The sequence below is a fragment of the Lycorma delicatula genome, chromosome 6 (genome assembly GCF_047948215.1).
Source record: "Lycorma delicatula isolate Av1 chromosome 6, ASM4794821v1, whole genome shotgun sequence".
Taxonomy (NCBI): Eukaryota; Metazoa; Arthropoda; class Insecta; order Hemiptera; family Fulgoridae; genus Lycorma; species Lycorma delicatula.
The window spans coordinates 137,892,724-137,907,787 of NC_134460.1; the positions used below are offsets into that span (position 1 = coordinate 137,892,724).

The 15,064-nt window shown below is 28.0% G+C and overlaps 1 protein-coding gene across 3 annotated transcripts in view; it reads right to left on the bottom strand.

Annotated features, from left to right (window-relative positions):
* nuf (rab11 family-interacting protein nuf) overlaps positions 1 to 15,064 on the bottom strand; it is a 657,890-nt gene that overhangs the window by 420,545 nt on the left and 222,281 nt on the right. The window contains exon 1 of one of the 3 annotated variants that reach the window (XM_075368609.1): positions 1,919 to 2,166. The exons of the other annotated variants lie outside the window; for them this stretch is intronic. The gene's annotated coding sequence lies outside the window, so the exon portion shown is untranslated. Of the gene's footprint in view, positions 1 to 1,918; positions 2,167 to 15,064 lie in introns of those variants that run through there. 3 annotated transcript variants of the gene reach the window in all.

Here is a 15,064-nt window from a genome sequence, read left to right on the forward strand (position 1 = left end):
TATATGAAATTATAAATCAATTTATCACCAAAAAGCCTAGATCTTGGGATAATATGAGTAACAAATATAATTTAATAATTGTTTTTTTTAATAATTTATACTATTATTGACCTTCTTTTTAATTTTTGTTTATTGAACCAATTATGTAAATCAGTACTTTTATAAATTACTATAAAGAATATAAAAGATTTAACTTTCAAAAAATGAATTAAAATAAATATATAACTAACAAAATAAGCGTAGATATATCTTTGGAAAACATGTTTCAGGTTATCTTTTTATTCTTCTCCGAATAGTTCACCTTGGAACATGTTAGATCATATATTTGTTTGGGGTTGTTTCCTCTGTTCTGTTTTTTTTTCTATCTGCCCAGTACCTCTTCATTTTTTTAATATCGCTTTCCTTCGTTCTTCAGAAAGGTCAGCTGTGTTGTTGTTCTTGGGTTTTGCGTTTCTTGGAACCTTTTATTTTCATCTTTTAATATTTCTTTAAAATTTCTCTTTCTCTTATAATTTCTTCAGTTCTTTTATATCTTCCTAGACTTGCGTTAATCATCTGCCTTTAGGTTTTTTTACTTTAGAAGAAATAAAAAATTTGTTTAGCAATATACAAATCTACAATCTTAGGAAAATGTTTGTCTTTTCCTAAACATTCGTCGTTTCCTTATCGTGTCTGACAGTTTTCCAATTTTAGTATAAAGTTTATTATTTGGAATTCATTTTATCTGATTATTTTGAAATTTAAGACCTAACATTTTTCTTTCTTTTTTCTAGATCTTATCTTTTATTATTTTAATAATTAAAACATAATTTTAATCTATTTGGTTCGATTCCTGTACCTCTTCAAGATTCCCTATCAGTAAAATTCATTTTCAGAGAAGAATTTCAACTCGCTGCAACTCAAATGTTATTTCTGCAGCAATATAATACAAATAATTACGGGTAATATTGTTTTTTATTAAATTAAACATCACGAAATACACTATAAAGTATTTAAGAAAAATACCATACATTAATGTGGAAGTATTTATGTTAAAAATGGGTTTGACACCTAAGAAATCGATTTCAATGAAATTTTAAATCACTGAATAATAAACGATTTTCTTTTTTTTTACCGAAAATGAATATCTGAGTAATTAATAACTTTGACTGCACATGAGAAATAAATAATTAAACTTAATTTAGAATAATTATTGATGGATGCGTTTATAAATAAATAAGTTTTGAAATAAAGTGGAGAAAAATTAAAACGCATGAAAAAAAAAAAATTAAAATTATGAACGCATGAAATCGTTCATATCCCCAGTGATCAAAAATAAAATTTAAATAATGCTCATATTTATTTGATACTCAAGAAAGTAGAGGATACATCTTAATTGAACAAGATTAGTAAACATAAAGGGTAAATATTCATGAAAAATTACGTAGAAAACATTCAAATTAAAATATCAACGTAACGCGCGATTTAAATTATAAAATCAACACATCATTTTTTTATCTAACAAAAAATTCAGATTTATCTGCTGATAACTGGTCATTTCATTAAGGATAAATTTTAGCAAGAAATAATAAAGGCGGGAAAAAATTATAATTAAAGTAATATATATAATATATTCGTATAATTACATATGTTTAATGAAAACTCTGTTTAGTGACAGCGACAGATTTAAATTATAAAATTATTTTATTCCAAATCAAAATAAAATATGATATTTTGGGGAAAACATTAAAAGAAGAGCTATTTGAATAATTAAATATACATATATATCATTATAATAAATATTTAACAAGGATATAATAAGGTCACAGGTGGTTTTTCTTCATTTGTAATAAGTAGTACAATGAATTCCTTAAGCTGTATGGCATAGCATATGTAAAACAATAGTACAAAAAGAGGTTATGTGGTGCATGTTTATTACCTGGACGAATCCGCCGTTGTTTTTGTAATGAAAATATTCCAACAGCTTAGGTTAGCTGTTACACAAAAAAACGCACTTAAATAAAATGAACATACAAAATAAACACCATCACTAACACAAAATAAAATAATATGAAAACAAAAAAAAATTAATAGCAATACGAGTAACAATCTATAATAATTTTCATTAATATGAAAACAGAACAAAACAGACGCGACCACAGCACCAAGCGACACGTAGAGGCGACCGGTGACTACTGACTACGGTTGTTTCTAATTTTCCTAGAATACAACTAGTACGCATGCGCTATAGCCTGCTTTTACCGTTGCCAGCAGCAAACATTCTCTGTCACTGTTCAACCTATATATCCATCTCATTTTAACAATCTTCCCCGTCAACATCATCAGTATATGTGTACTGCTATACTTCGCATAAAAAGATCATAACACAACCTATTACGCCTTCTTCTACCCGATGCACTCTTTAAATTAGTTACGGTGAAATGAAATGTGTTTTATTTAATTATGCGTGTCGCAGTGGTTAATTCAAAATTACAACTACATTTAATAATGAATAAATAATATTTTAATCTTTCATTTATTATTTTTTAAACAACAGTTTAAATAAAATTAATGATATTTAAGTTACATTGTTTTCAAAAACGTTTAAAAAAAACTTTATTTCATATAAAGTGTAAAGAGTGTTTATCAGTAATATTTGTATTCTAATGTTATGTATTTAATTTTGTATTTTTTTAGAGTAGCTTTTATCTTTTTATTATTACTGGTTGTACAATAGGTTTTCTCAAATTATAGAATTCATGCTGGTAAATCCATTATTATTATTAAATATATTTATTATTATTTTTAAATGTATTTTATTTGTCTGTCTGCTCTGCTGTAAATTATTAATAACTAGTTTTAATTCTCCATTGACTCAATTACTAATTTTTTGTCATTTATTGTCGTGATAACCTTGACACAGCCAATGCCTAAATAAGGTATCTAGTTTCTTCAAAACATTTAAAGTTAATTTTAATTTTTTTAATGTATATATTCAATTTTAATTTTTGCTTTTTTACTGTTTTTATATATATATATAAATATATATATATTAAGTGCCTAATAAGGTTTATTTTATTTGTATAAAACTGTTATGTACTGTACATTGTAATGGTTGAAAGAATAAAAATGATTTGATTTGGTATTTACACATATTTTTGTTTTTCTTAATGTATACGTTGCAACCTGTTTAATTAGTGAACAATAAGGTTGATTCGTCATCGCAAATCAGTTATTTAACAGCTGTTTTCGAAGTCTCTGTGGTTCAAATCCTAGTAAACGTTAAAGTTAGTTGCTTTTATATGGATTTGAATACTAGATTCCCGGGGTAGTTTGGTGTTGGGGTTAAATTAACCACACGTCTCCAGAATGGTCGGATTGAATCTGTACACTCATTTACATGTCATTCATATGCTCATCTCATTCGATGGTGTGGGGGGGGGGAATCCTTATTGTTTTACTAGTTGAACAGATTGCAACGTACACATTAGGAAAATAAAAAAATATATTCTTTAAAACACAAATTATGAATTTAATTCGTGTAATAATTTGAAATCAAAGTTAAAAGAAATTTTCGGTTTAAGAAAAAAAAAATTACTATTTAATTAATATCAGTATTTTAAAGTTTAAATTATTTATTCTTGAGAATGAAATTCACTGGTGACAATTAAAGATAAGATTTATTTATCTTCACGTATTTTATTTTTAATACCGGTAGAGTTAATGTCTTGTAATAACTTTGTAATTACTTATATCATATCTTATCTTTTCGTTTAATTCTACAAAAATTGGAAATTAAAATATAACAGAAAAAAGATAACAATTACAATATATATATATATATATATATATATATATATATATATATATATATATATATATATATATATATATATGTACTTCAATACTTCTTTAATTTATCGAAACGAAATAAAGATATATTTAAATTTTACACGTAAGAAATATTTCTCCATTTCATCAAGCCGTACGCTTGACTGCATGTTGTTAACGGGTCTTATCCAGTCTCAGCTGAATTTCATCAGCTGAACGGTTATTTTGCACAATGTATAGGAACATAATGTGTAAAAATAACCATCTGATTTTTTAGGGAGCATAATCGTAATGATTATAGGCAATCGGAAATAACACTTTTCAGAAAACAGCAGAACCATTCTCATGAATATTAATTATCGCATATCAGCTTACTAGAGATTGTGAGGAATGAAATGGTTTCCCGTTAGTTTCTTCATAAAGAGAAATTTACTATTGTACATCAGCATTCTAAATCTACTAAATTCATTTTTACCAGCAGACACCTTTATTTTGTTAACCATAGAAACTGGCCGTAAAAAAAACATCATTAACGTTAGAGAAATGTACTCTTATTACTGCTTCTTGTATATTAGGATGTTTTACACGCATCGTCCACATAAGAAAGACTTGGATAGATAAACTAAATCAACAAATTAATGTACTTCATTTTATAAAAAAACATTAAATTATTAAAATATTACACACTATTATTCCTCAGTAAGGAGGAAATTATCTTACTACAATATAAAAAGACATCTTTTTCGTTTGTTCCCGATAACCGCGATAATTATTGAACCAATCAAATGGAAATTTTAACTGTAGATTTCTTATAATCCCGGAATATTTACCACAGTTCAAATCTCAACAATCTCACTACTATATTAATCATAAATAAATAAAAAACCCAAAAGATTTACTAAATTTAATCTCATTGTTTAAATCGATCATTATCTATGTCAATATAGACTTTAATGCCTGAATCCGCCAGAGGAAATATTCAAGAACAATAATCAGTTTTTTTTTATTAAGTTGGATGTCAACAGATCGCTGAACATTTAACCAGCGAGATATCTAGGCTATGTTTATTACGTGTCGCTGGCTTGAATACTACGTGACTTCCTAGAATATTTAACTCTTATCTTTCTTCCTGATTCCTTTTCCTGCCTAGTCAAGCTCTCCTATACCGTTGTTTAAAATTTTGACTATTCAGTGTCAACTAACTTCACTTGGATCAGCGACTGCAGCTTGTTTGGAATGATTGCAGCTTTTCGAGTTAAATTGCAATCCATGATCGTGTCTGAGTAAAGAAATTAACATCTATTATTAAAAGAGTTCATTTAAATAAGATGGTATAAGGTGATGAGATATAATATTAGAGGTAACCAACGTTACCTCTAAAATTGAATTGAATTGAACAATTCACCCTTTTGCAGAAGAATTATAACTACATAAAATTCATATCGGAAGTTTATTAAATTTATTACATTGTAATAAACTGCAGTAAATACATACAAATAACCTGTAGTAAACCTACAGAATGAATTTTTAACCATTAAAAGATTTCAAAATCTTTTTCTACTTTTTTCACTAAAAACATCATATTCCCGATGATCATTATTATATTCGAACTTTAATTCATTTTTAAAAGGTTCGGGTTCAATAACCCGATTTAAAAAGAATATCGATACCAAAAATTCAAATATTTTTAGCACTAAAATATATTTTATTATTCTTTACATTTTACCAATTCTCACATTAAACATCTCTTTAATATGAAAAATATATTCGATTTATTTAAGTATAATTACGAAGAACATTTTGTAAAATAAAGAATATTTTAGACTGTTCTAAGAAAACGTTATGAGTCCTTATGGTGAAGAAAATTAAATCGAGGTTAAGCTAAACAAAAATATTTCTGTAACTTATATAACTATCCTGATAAGCTATTAAATGTGAAGGTCATCCAGAAAGTAAGAACCGTTTGCGCATCGCATGCGTGCAGTTTCACTCATACCAATGGTTCAACCTGGTCGCAATTGTTGTTCTACAGTATTGTACGAAATTACGTAACTATATTGTGACTCGGAGTCATTTTACCTGCGTTTATAATAACTAAAAAATTTAAATCCTTCCTACTGTGTGATACGATTGGTCATGTTTTTTGAACGAGCAAGGTGTTGTCCTGTGGAAATTCATCGTCAAATTACTGTCATATATGGTGATGGTGTAACAAATGAAGGAAACGTAATGTAGTGAACTCGTCATCGCAAATCAGCCGATTTCGTAGTCGAGAGTTCTAAGGTTCAAATCGTAGTAAAAGTAACTATCCTAGTAAAAGTATCCCGTTTAAAAGTAACTACTTTTATACGGATTTGAATACTAGATCGTGGATACCGGTGTTCTTTGGCAGTCAGAACGCCTTATTCTCATTGCTCAACAACTGAAATAGCAAATCGACAGATATGTTAAAGAAAACCGAACTTAGTTGTAGATTTTCTGTACGTTCGCGGTCTCCGTTACTTGAAAGTGACGGTGACGTCAAGACAGCTGTTTGCAAATGGCATAATGGACTGGCGGAAGACTTCTAAGACAGCGTGCAAAAACTAGTGCCACGATTTGAGAAATGCTGGAACTTAGTTGTTGTTTATATGAAAAAAAATAAACAGCTTTACAAATGAATATTAAGATGCATATATTAAAGTTAAAATAAATAAAATACAGTTGTTATAAAAAAAAAAAACGGTTTTTACTTTTTGGATTATCTTCATATAAAATTTAAATTCGATAAAAATAATTATGAAATTAACTTAGGGATCGATTTAAAAATATTCAGATACCATTGTTTAATAAAAAGCATACTCTTATAACTAACGATATTTTATGTTTTATTCGTTATGAAGTTTCAGGGGAAAAGTAGTTTTAGGTGCTGACTTCCCGACTTCTGAAAACTTATCTAAAATTAAAAGAAAGTCGGTTGAATCTCTTAAAATTTACAACATAGAAAACATTAAATTAAAGCATCATAATCCCTCGGCTGTAGAATATGAATATATATTCAAAAGATATAAAAACCTTAAAATCAAACAATCTCAGTAGCGGGGTGGTAGATCTCGGCCTTCATCCAGAGGTCTCAAGTTCGAATCCTGGTCAGGCTTGGCATTTTTCATACACTAAAAAATTCCATTTCTATTTCTCACGTACAAGCTTCAAGCTTATGAGGCGAAATCATCAAGAAAAAAAAACAAAATAAAACGATGGAAAATCTGTACTTAACACTCCCCATTGTGCAATTACAATAAACAATACACGTTATTGTCGGGGGCCATTTATTTCGGTTTGATCCAAAAATGAAAATGATAGCACTTACAAAGTGATAACACTTATAAAGTAATGGTGGAATATTATATTGTCACCCGACCTTAGTAACTGTCCAAAATTTCAATCAATCGGCATGATGCTAGATTTGAGGACAAACATGAAAAAAAAATTGAAAAAAGACATTGTGAGTTAAAATAAAGCAAGTAAAAATAAGTTGGCGCGAATGGTAGCGTCTCGGCCTTTCATCTGGACATCCCGGTCAGGCATGGCATTTTCACACAGGCTGCAAATCATTCATCTCATTCTCTGAAGCAATACCTAACGGTGGTCCGGAGGTTAAACAAAAAAAAAAGTAGAAATAACTATTTCTTTTCTTAATTAGAAGTTTAAAAGATAAAAAATTGTTAAACTTGAAGGAAATTACTCCCCAATAAAATGGTAGCATATTATTATTTTTTTAAATAGGTCAATAACTACATTTTATCACTGAAGCAACATAATTAAATAAAAAAATTCGATACAATTTTATTAAAGACATATTTCTATTAATAAAAGCTGATAATAATAATCATTTGAAAGTACATTTATATACAAGATATCAGTCCTAAGGCTGGTTCACCCTTCACTATTACATAACTAGTAGTATAAGATAGTGAATTATATTGATTATAAAGAAGCTACAATTCGTCTATTGCTAAAAAGATTATGAATATCATTTAATTGTTTGAAATTAAAGAATAAAAATAAAACAAAAATTTTAAATACTTCTTCAAGGTAGATTCTACATAAAAAAACCGAAATTTTTTGTGGTATACTTAATTTTTTTACGTCTTTTCTAAAAATTTATTATAAATAAAATATTTACAGATATCCTTGGAACCAGATTTTATTTTTCAATAATAATAATAATCAAATTTGCAATTTCTATTGTTTATATATCAGTAACGAAATAAGATTGATAAGTAATTACTTGACTATTTTGAAAATAGTTCAATTTGTCATTTAACTTATGTTTTCCTGCTAGTTGGACTATTTTTTAATGTTAAGAATATAGCTTAGCTGCTTGTCTGACCATTCTGCTGTTTTGATTTAACACACTTATTTGCTTATAACTTTCACTTTGTTTTTTTTTAATTCTGTTATTAGAAATGTATTAAAATAATACTATTTTGTAATATTGTTTAATCTATTTTTTGTTTTATTATAACAGCTTAAACTTTTGCAGTAATACTTTTACATCCTGAACCCCGTAGTGGAAGAAATCTGCCTTGTGACGATCTCGGTCGCCACACTACCCCCTCCGTTCCTTGCCCTGATGGGCTTTACCGAAAATCGTCTTTTAGATCCTCTAAAAACAACACAGTCATCAGTTTGGCCTCTATCAGGATGCCATCGATGCAAATGCCTCGGCAGAAATTTCCATGAGTGTATTTACACAACCTCTACTATCGTCTTTGTATGGGCTCTTCTAACCATGACCAATGTAATATCAGTAATTTTTATGTTATGATAACGAAGTGAATACGAAGATTATAAAAAAGAATATTAGTGTAAAGCGATATACGGAAGTGAATTGAGTGAAAATATGCATTATATGATCTTATTAGACTGACAGATAAATATTATTTATGAAAAAATAAATAAATTGTACAAAAGAAAAACTTACTGCTAAACATCTTGTAGAGGTACTTTAGGATAAAAAAAAATAATTCTGAGATTATTATATAAATGTGATCCACAGCCATACGCCATGGCCAATTGAGGTCCCTGACATCTTTTAGTAAATCAATAAGTCCAAAAAATTTTCCAAAATGTTGCTTTCAGATAAAATGATGGAAAGCAGTGTTTATATGACTTACAGGCAATATACAGAATACAATCGAAAGTTTTCACGAATGTAAATTGGAAGGGAATTTATTTCTTTTTAAATAAGGACCACATTAAAGAAAATTATAGTTCCTAGGGACAATTAAAACATCCTACCTTACGGGATAGGATGCTTTAATTTTGTTCTATATACATTGAAGGAAAAAATGATATATCAAAATGGAGAAGTAGTAATATAGGAAGAAGTTGTGATCTTAGAAGGAAAATAAAAAATTTTCAGATCTGATCAATTTAACTAGAAACAATGTGGTGACTACCGCTAGAAAACTTAAGAAAGCAGAATAATAAAATAAAGATAATAAAGTAGTCACATATGTAGCGAAAAAAGTTTTAGCCGTTTTTTAAATCAAATTCTTAAAACGATTTTTTAATGCTGATTTAAAAATCAATGATAAAAAATGTTAATTTTGTTGTTTTGCAGACAGTAAAAAACGCTGATATCAAAATTTGAGATCTAATAGAGATAAATATATATTATTATTTTGTTTACAAGATTCGGTAATTTTTTTCTAGAGTTAACAATGTCACATAAAATAAGTTTTTGCTAATAATGAAAAAAAATTTTAAATTGTTAATTACAAAAAAGCTTTGTTAATAAAAAACAAAAATTAATAATAAACACTCTTTCGAAAATGTTGCCTCTAGATATTTTCTTCCTTTAATTTTTAAATCACTTACCGAATTATGATTTTTGTAGTGAAAAACTATTTTTTTATCCTAAACCCTGTTTGAAAGGTTTTGCCTTTAATAGATGTCTGAACATTTTTAAAAGTATTCTTCATTATAATCTAGTAAATTGATAAAATATAATTTTCATATTCCCTGTTTTAATTTGTATTTTTTATTTTTGGGTAGACAGTACTCTAATAAGATTAGAAAATAATATTATATAAACTACTAATAATATAAACTATTTGCGGCAAATAGATGAAGAAAGAAGCATTTGGAAAAATATAGCTAAACGGAGAGACAGACTTGTAGGCCACATGTTAAGGCATCCTGGAATAGTCGCTTTAATGTTGGAGGGACAGGTAGAAGGAAAAAATTGTGTAGGCGGCCACGTTTGGAATATGTAAAACAAATTGTTAGGGATGTAGGATGAAGGGGGTATACTGAAATGAAACGACTAGCACTAGATAGGGAATCTTGGAGAGCTGCATCAAACCAGTCAAATGACTGAAGACAAAAAAAACTATTAATAGTAATCCAATCTTAATAATACGTAATAGTAATCTGTCTCTATTACAAGACAAGTGTACAAATGTTAAGGGATAATGATCTTGTTCCTTCACGTAAAAAGAATACACTATCATTCTTAATTTTATTAATGTGTAGATGTAAAAAATATAGTCTCATTTATTCTAACTTATAAAACACTAAGAAAATAATAAATACTATGAGCATATACATGAAATAAATACCACTACCTAATTTTAATAAATAATCTGATAAGTTCTTACAACCACAACACTCTCATAAATTAAAATTATAACAGAGTAAAGTTAAAAAAATGTATGAGATATTGTCCAGATTGTTACACTATAAATGAAATTAAGATAATTATCTAATTATAGACTATTTAATAAAAAAATTATTTATAAATTTCAGGGAATGTAGCATATAAACAAAAACAATGATGGTAAAAAATTCTAAAACTGCAATTTTAATTATAATTTTAATAAACAAAAACCCTGTACACGATTAAAACAAGTGCCAAACCGAAAATAAAATTTCAGTTAATTTAAAAAAAATAAGTTTATTTATACATATATTTGCAATAGACGGTCCAATTATATATATATTAAAAAAAATTATTAACAATAAAGATAAATCATTCGTAAACATCATGTAAAATTAGATCTTTTCGTTATTTTCTTTTTGTATAATTTTTGCACTAGAAATATACAAAACATAAATGAAATGGATAACCTATTTTTTTACTTTCCTGTACGAAGTAAAGGAAGTATTGTGATGGCGAAAAATTTCGGTTTTCGGATTTCAACGGAAATATCCATTTTGACCATCCCTGAATCCATTTTGACCAGTTTCAGCGTGACATCTGTACGTACGTATATATCTCGCATAACTAAAAAACGATTAGCTGTAGAATGTTGAAATTTTGGATTTAGGACTGTTGTAACATCTAGTGGTGCACTCCCTTTTTGATTGATAAAAAAAATCCATATTTTTTTGGATTTTGGACTTTTTCTTAACTGCAGTAATAAGCCCTCATTGAGAAATTTTTAATGACATAATCGTAAGTGGTGCATATTTTCATTGGTCCCAGAGTTATAGACAAATGAAATTTTTGGATCATATAAGGGGAAATGACATCGGTTCGAATCAGATTTTATTTCCTTTTTTTTTAACTTTTTTTAAATTTAAATATATTAATTTATTAATAATTATTAACCTCTGATTGTAAAAAAAAATTACGTTAATAATAATTCAATAATAATAAAATATGAAAAAATATTAGAAGTTAATAAAATAAAATGTTACGTACTTTTCAATTTAAAAAATGTATATATGTAATTAATAGGCGTACAAGTTAGTCATGTGGCGCTCACATCAGATTTATTTAATTTAATATTAAAATATATTTTCTGTTTATAAGAAAATTAAATTATTAAACTGATGAATAATTAAAAATAAGGAATAGATCCTACACACAAGCATCAAGCTTAAATTCACTCATAGCTGTGACACTGCATAAGCGCGAATGAAAAATACACGAATACAAAGTTAACATAACCTCAAATTGAGACTATGTTGTCTCGACCTTACATTGAGCATAACTCAACTAATATTCATCAAATTCTCACATGCACAACTGGAAATACACTACTACAGTTCATGTAAATTTCAATGAAATTTATTCAGTAGTTTTGGAGATTTTCGAGCCACAAAACTTTACACATACACCTTTACATTTTAAGTGTTTGGTTTTTCGTACTTCCCACACCTTCAATCGTAAAGAAGAGTAATTATTCATCCCCCAGTTACATTGTATGACCGAAAGTAATACGATTTACTGTTTTCTTTGAAGAGTCGTATAAAACTCGATGTCAAATAAAAAAATTTAATTTATTTAAAAATAAATGGAATACAATTTGTTATAATCATAATAAAAATTTAAGTACAAGTGTTTAAAGAATAAAATTTAAAAAAAATTAAATTGCAAAATTGCATGAGAATGCTCTTCATTTAAAAATAAAATATTTTAAATCTGTTATCATTCATTTGTTCATCAATTCTATTGTGTGTGTATACGTTTATGTATGTTTATTGTTATAAGTTCTCCCACATTATTTAAACTAATTCAATTCATTATCAAGAAATTTTATAATTCACACAAAATTTGTCCTTCTCATTAAAAAAATAAATAAAAAATATTTTTTTTCATTCTGTAATTATTACAATACGAACAGAATAGTAACTGTTATTATTATTATTTTTTAAACATTAATGTGCACATTTATTATTCATAACATGATGTACAATCTTTCAAAATGATGCGTAAATATTAAGCTAATTAATTGAATATCAATAATGAATTTATGCAAATTATTTTCACATACCATATTGAATATTATTATCATAATAATAAAATATTTATATTTTATATTCACTGTTAACTGAGTCATATCATGAAATCTAATAAAGGTTCGTGTTTAAAATATTTAATTCAATTAATAAACTTTTATGCCATTTCACGTAATCTAATAATGTTAAGTAATGCGGAAATTGTGTAATTAGTACTTAGTAACATAAAAAAAGCTTGCAAAGTATTGCATGACTTTCCCGTATCAAGGAGACTATCTCAATGACTCTAATATGCATTACAAGTAAAAAATATTAAACAAATTAAAATAGAAATCCCAGTTTTATTTTTTTTTAAACTGGTGGTTTCCCCATTACAGGGAGCTTTTCTGTGATTTTTATGCTTACAAAAATAAGTTTTAGGCATTGGTAATTCACATTTTACATAAGGAAATTAAAGAGCTAACTGTAACGACTAGAAAAAGACAACCCGCCGTTATTAAAGATAAAAGAGGCAAAATCTTGATTAAACCAGCGCAGAAACTTCTACGGGGGAAGGAATATATATAGAAAAACTATTTCAAGATACAAGAAGTACTCGAATATATCAAAATGTCGTAGAGGAGCCAAACATCATAAAAGAAGAAGTTCTTTATGCTATAAAAACATTGTGGAACAGAAACAAGTGGAAAAGCACTCCGGCCAGAAGAAATTCCATGTGAACTCCTGAAACTAATAGAAAAAGAAGAGCTCGACGTTGTTGTAGACCTTTTTAATGAGGTGTACAGAACTACAATAATACCGAAGCAATGGATAAAATCGACTTTTGTAATGTTATCAAAGAAACCAAATGCAAGAGACTGCAGTGGTTACCGAAATAGCTTGATGAGTCATTTACTAAAAGCATTCTTGAAAATCATCCACAAAATATACAATAAATTGGAGAAGATATTAATAACACCCAATTTGGATTTAGAAAAGGTTTCGGTACCAACGAAGCACTACTTAGTTTTAATGTATTAGTTCAGAAGTGTCTAGATGTGAACCAGGATATGGTTCATAGATTACGAGAAGGCTTTTGATAAAGTCGTCGTGATACCTCTAATAAGCTTACTTAGACAGCGGAATATCGACTCACGAGATATACAGATTATTAAATCGTTACACTGGTATCAAACAGCTACCGTTCAAGTAGATAATGACGTTACAGAGGAAATACAAATAAGGAGAGGAATAGAAATGGTTAGAAGCGTATTTCTCAAAATGCGTACTTTCTTGTGTGATCGGCAGATCAGATTATATCTGCGGGCTAGAATGGTAAAATGTTATGTGTTTCCTGTGCTGCTGTATGGAATGGGGGCATGAACATTGAAAAAACTACACATGAAAAAGTTGGCGGCCTTTGAAATGTGGTGCTGTAGATGCATGCTAAGGATAAGGTGTCAAACATCAAGGTACTACAGAGTACGAATAAACATCTCGAGATTACGTCTACAGTACAATCAGGGAAATTACAGTATCTAGGTCACATAAGGAGGGTAGAGAATTTCGAGTTGCTCCATTTGATCATGCAGGGGAAGATAGTGGGCAGACGTAACGTTGGAAGGCGCAGAATTTCATGGTTGCGCAATATGAGGGAATGGTTCGGCACAACGTCCACGGAGCTGTTCCGAGCTGCCTACTCAAAGGTCAAAACACTGATGATGATTGCAAACCTCCTGAAAGGAGATGCCAGTTGAAGAAGAAGAATTGATAATTCGGAATTGCTAAACATAATTTTTGATTTTGGGGATCCCTTCATCCAGAGGGAGTAATAAATTAATGTAATAATTAATAGCTTAAATAGATTAATGTAATAAAAGTAGCTTCAAAGTGGCATTACTAAATTAAAAAAAAAAAATTGTTCAAAAATATTGAAAAACTAAAAAGATAGTCATAATTTTAAATAAATTAAAACGTGATTTGTTTAGGAAGGGATGAACATTTTATACCAATTTTTTTTTAGAGATATACTAGACAAGGGGGTTTACATTTTAACGCAATGGTATTTATACATTGAACTTTTAAACTTTAAAAAATTCAAAAACGGTTTTTAGTTGCCACAGACTTTAGGAACTAATGGGGGAAAAACTTTAGTGATTTAAAGATCAATTGATATAGAAAATATTTATATAAAAATATCCTATTATTACTCCTTTTTCTGAAGCAAGAAATAGCTAAAAAAGGAATAACTTATTGAGGTGGGGAAGGGTGAATATTAAAAACCATTTTAGGAAATTGGTATCTTGAAAAAAGGGGATTTAACTTTTGTAAGAAAGGTTTTTTATAAATTGATCCAGTTAAATTTTTTAATTTTTTTTTGGTCAAAGCACCTCCATTCTTTTTTTCAATTTTTGCAAAGATTTAATATGATAAATTCCCTGAGGACGGAATTTCATACCAAATTTGAGGAAAATTGGTTTACGCAGTACGTTATTAAGCTTAAAGTAGGCCAACATACATATTATTTTTAAACATAAAAATA